This window comes from Alligator sinensis, unplaced genomic scaffold, assembly GCF_000455745.1.
Source record: "Alligator sinensis unplaced genomic scaffold, ASM45574v1 scaffold505_1, whole genome shotgun sequence".
Classification (NCBI taxonomy): Eukaryota; Metazoa; Chordata; order Crocodylia; family Alligatoridae; genus Alligator; species Alligator sinensis.
Window position 1 is genome coordinate 2600865 of NW_005841940.1, and position 4911 is coordinate 2605775.

At 42.1% G+C, this 4911-nt stretch overlaps 1 protein-coding gene and 1 non-coding gene across 2 annotated transcripts in view; one reads left to right on the plus strand and one right to left on the minus strand.

The window, feature by feature from the left end:
- Window positions 1-4911, minus strand: part of CABIN1 (calcineurin binding protein 1) — a 210814-nt gene that overhangs the window by 28851 nt on the left and 177052 nt on the right. The window lies entirely within an intron of this gene.
- LOC112549629 lies at window positions 497-599 on the plus strand. The gene has a single exon (XR_003093139.1). It is a non-coding gene; the product is annotated as a U6 spliceosomal RNA (small nuclear RNA).

Consider the following 4911-nt stretch of genomic DNA (forward strand, 5'->3'; position numbering starts at 1 on the left):
GCTGTTGCCTGCTGGGGTCTAGCTCTGTGAACTATGAGTCTGTTGGCTTCTGACTTCATATATAGTTTGTACTATACATAAGTAGGTAGAAAAATGTTACTTAAAGGTGTGTTTATGTAGTACCTGTGCTAAAACTTGCAGCAGTTTCAAGAAAAGGTAAAATGTATCAATTCTGGATGAACTAAGTTTATGGGTGCTATATGCAAATTACTATAGCCATGTTTATTTTAAGGTCGTTTTCAAGTATGCTCCTCATTTCCATGCGCTCGAGAATAGGGTCTGACAGTAGGGAGGGGGAGGAAGGGGCTGCAAAGGGAAGAAGCTGAGGGGGTGGGGAGAAGGGAAAAAGGGCAAGGGAGCTAACTCACCCCCAGATTTATTTTCCCTGCTGCAGCAGTGGGAAGGGGACAAATTCAGGGCAAATGTGAGGACAAATTCAAGCTAAGCTTTCAATAAGTAGATTCTATACATGGAAGTTATAAACAAATTTATAATTTTGTTCATATATAGCAAATATACTAAATTTGGAATCGTACAGAGAAGATTAGCATGGCCCCTACACAAGGATATCACAAATTTATAAAGTGTTTCATATTTTTTAAAAGGACCAGGGGCTGAGGAATGCTGAATGTCTGGCTGTTCCTCTGGGCCAAGTGTGAGAGCCAGATCTACAATCTGGCAGCTGGGACAGACTCCAAAACACCCTGCTTCATGAAGTATTTTTCAGGGCACCTGCTGCAATGGTGGAGGGGTATACACATTGCCCAACATGAGCCCGTGGAACTTGGAACCACTGTGGTTCTGAAAGGTCCTGGAGCAGTTCCAGAGCAGATATGAGCTATAAAAATAAGGCCTAATGATCCTGAAAAACCATCATAAGATGCAGGAGGTAGTAAGGAGCAAGAGACAGACTGTTGTGGACATACTCCCCAGCTACAGTTGCAAGGCTGTGTGGGAGCAAGTCTTCCACAAGGACCTGCAGAAAAAACAGAGATCTGAACTGGCAAGTTGCCCACTGGGTACTCCCTGTGTGGGCACTGAGGCATAGAGGGGGGCAGAGAGGGTCTCTGACCTGCCCCAGGCAAACCTGCTGGTGGAAGGATAACAATTTACCACGTCCTTTGAAACTGCCCATACCCCAGGAAGATGTGGAGGAGAGCAACTATACTCCTCATGCTGGGTGACAGAGGTCAAGATCCTGATCAGAAAGTAGTTCAGACTGCAAACCAAGCAGCAAAGAATCCTGGCACCCCGCTTCAACCAGTTCATCTTTTGCTTCAGGAATGGACCAGAAACTAGCACATGTACAGTCACATGAACCGCCCAGTTGAGAACTGTCAGAATAGGGGCAAGTGAGCTGCAGGTGTGCTACATGAAGACAAGAAAAGATGAGGGAGAAGACAGCAGAGGACACATGGGAGAGAAGAGGACTGGTATAGACTGTTCAGGAACAAGACCCTCAGAAAAGACAACAATGACATGGATGACAGTGATAGCGATGAAGCAGGGGCGAGTGACAAAAATGAGAAGAGGAAGATGGCCAAAATGAAGTAGATTACAGACCAGGGAAAGAAAAGGATGGATTGAGAGGCAGGAGGAGAGGGATGGGAGGGTGGAGGGAGCAGAAGCAGTTTTATGCATTTGTCATGGTTAAACATGACAGTGGAAGGCATGCAGGCATGCGGTTGTGCTCAGTGTAATTGGGATGATGGTTAACTGAATGCATGCGTGTGTTATGAACTGTTGAGTGATCTGAACTGGTCACGAAACAGAAGGTATAGGTATTTTTGGAAAAAAAAAGTTTGTTCTATATATTAATAGGTACAAGTGCTACCTAAAATTGTGTTTATAAAAAGGTACCTGTGCTAACATTTGCAGGAATTAAAAAAAAAAAAAAAAAGTAAAATGCATAATTTCTTGATGAACTAACTATTGGTATCTGTAGTAATTTAACTATATGCAAATTATTACAGGTATGTTTACTTCAAGGTCTGCATTTTCAAATTTGCCTCTCGCTTCCATGCGTTCAGGGAGAGCAGGGTCTGACAGTAAGGAAGGGAAAAAGGGCTGCAGGGGGAAGAAGTTGTGGAGGCAGAGAGCAAGGGGCCTACTTCATCACTCAGATTGGGGATTCAGTCTATGAGCCATATCTTTGAAGCTCCTGGGTTACAAATAGGCACAAGAAATAAAGATTAGCTTGGAAAGATGTACGCAAGTGAATCTGAAGAGAGATAAAAAAAAAAATTAAACATTTGGTGAGAGGGTGGATTCTGGAAAGCAAGACTTGTGAACAAGAGTAGAAAGTGCATTGCAAACTACTATTTAATGTGCCACAATGACATAAAAGGCCACTGATCATAGGTGCCATCTCTTATCAATGTTTGCATTACAGAATGATTGAGAAGCCACAAATAAGACTGGGGCCTCAGTGTACTGCTGACTATATAAAAATGTATTAGTGTGACATTTCCTCTCCTGAGGAGTCAACAGCTTTTCAAAAGAAAAAAAAAACAAAAAAAACTAAAGTGGAAGACACACATATACACACATAAGAAAAGCCTTGGCTACCACTCTACTCACCAAGTCACATTGCCTCTCAACATCCAAAGGCGCAGAAGACAGTTACGCGGGAGAAGAGAGGAGAGTTGGGGGGTTATGGAGGGATGAGGGAAGTCATTTTATTTCCATGGCCTTGAGAAAGCAACCCAGTTGTAAATGTATGTTGGACTTGAAGCACGTGCTGGATCAGTATATTACTTATTAAGAGCTGAAAACATACAGTATAGTTGCAGAGTAGCTTTTGAGGAAAATATACACCCAATAAGAAACAAAATGTAGAGAGTGATAAAATGATGTATAGCTAGGAGACATGAACTGAATTTAAGAATGAGCATGTGGGATGGATATTAAAAAAGTTTTCTAGACAGCTAGGTCTATTAGACCATAGAATACTCTCCCAGGGAAACAGGCTGGGGAAAAAAAAAACTCTATAAAATATACTATAGAGAACCATTGTGCATATACAAGGAATGTGAACTAGATGCCCTAATCTCTTATTTTTGTGTTTCTAGGATTCATTGCCATGACTTCTGGGTACATTATAATAATTGAAAAAAAACACAACATCAACCAATACTGCCCAACTTTCCTACCAGCTAAAGCAATCTACCAGATAGGGATGCGGGAAACTATTGTTTCTGTAAGAGGTCAAGCAACTGCATGGCTGCAAAATAGAAAATTTGCACTATACACTAATGACCAAAACAGCTCTGGTAAAGCAAAATGAATTTGCTAAAATATTTCCCTTTACTACATACAAAATGTAACTTGAAAGACTCTGTAGGATTTTTATTTTAATTTATTCACTACATTTTCAGTCACTTTGAACTGCTACTCAGCCATGCAGTACCATGCAGCATGCAAGTTTCTACAACAGCAGTTAAATAATATACATACTCTGCAGAGCTCAAAGCCCTTGTGGACTGGGTTTCAGACACTATGAAACAGGGTGTAAAGAGGTGAGGCAAAGGCAAAGACTGGGTCTATCTTAAGGAGACAGTCGGTTAAAAAGCAATCCTTGACATGAGTGTAGCTCCCTCTCTCAGGGTCTTGGCAGGAATAGCGTGGCATCCAATCAGCTGCAACAGTTGGGTTCCCTGGAGTGACTAGTCCTGTTTAATAACTTGCCTATAGACAGCTAATATTTTTGTACCTAAGCTAGGGAGGTTCAAGCAGGAGATGGAATCAATCTATTATAAGAAGGTAGGTACTAGGGCTGTGCAAAGCTTTGGTCCCTCTCTCGACTTAATTTACTCACTTCTATTAACTTTTACTTTCTTTCTCCTTCCAGAACAGAAATTTAAGACTTTCTTAGCCTCACAAGCCTGACTGTGCTGGCATTCAAACACTGCTTGAATGGTCTTTCCTTAACCCTACTTTTGGTGAAATTATTATTCATGTTCTCTCCCCCATATTGACTACTGCAAATACCTATTCTCTGATGACACTATGTACCTACTGTCTGAATTTTATGGGGTCCAGAATGCAAAGTCATATGGCAGGGTATGGGAAGACAGAAGGGATAACAATGCCAGGCCAGCTGACTACTCCTTTTAATGTAGCTTCCTTGGTGTTTCCATCACTTCACTTAACAGCTTTATGCAATAGTTCAGAGAAGATGGGATGCTCCTTTACTTGTGCTGTCATACAGAACTGTTCTCCTCATAACAGTTGCTTTCTCTTTTTAAAATCACCTCTGGAACATGTTTCCAATTTATGATGTACTGCCTCTAACAAGACATTTTGATATCTGTTGTGAAGGATGCCATGTTATTATATGCATCTATTTAGGAAGTTCTGTGAAATATGTACATGTAAATAAAAAATGGTTTAAATCTGTTCTGCTTGTCTTAAATCTTTTAGATGGGAGGAATGTTTTTCTGCAGTACCTACCAATAAGATCACAAACCAGAACACCACAGAACAGAATAACACAATATAGAAATAGACTGGTCGCATATTTAATTTGAGAACATGTCATTAAAGAATGTTGACACTGGGACAATGCTCTAGGACAGTCGTCTCCGACCTTAAGTTGGAGACTGCTTTTGGAATTTAAAAGGAACCCAAGATCTACCCTGTGCCACCACCCCTCCCCACCAGCAGGTAAGTCTGTGGGAAGGGAAGTGGGGGTGCAGATCGAGGCAGAGGGAGAAAAAATTATTTGGGTGCGCGCCTCCCCAGCAGGTAAGTCTGTGGGGGAAGGGGCAGATCGAGGCCCCAGTCCTAGGCCCACTCCCTCCCTCACTTCTGGGGCCTCTATCTGCAACTCTTCCCCTCAATGGTAGTGAGCTATGCAGGCCCTCCCTGGGGCAGGGCAGGATGAAGCCATGAGCAGATCATCTGGGGGGT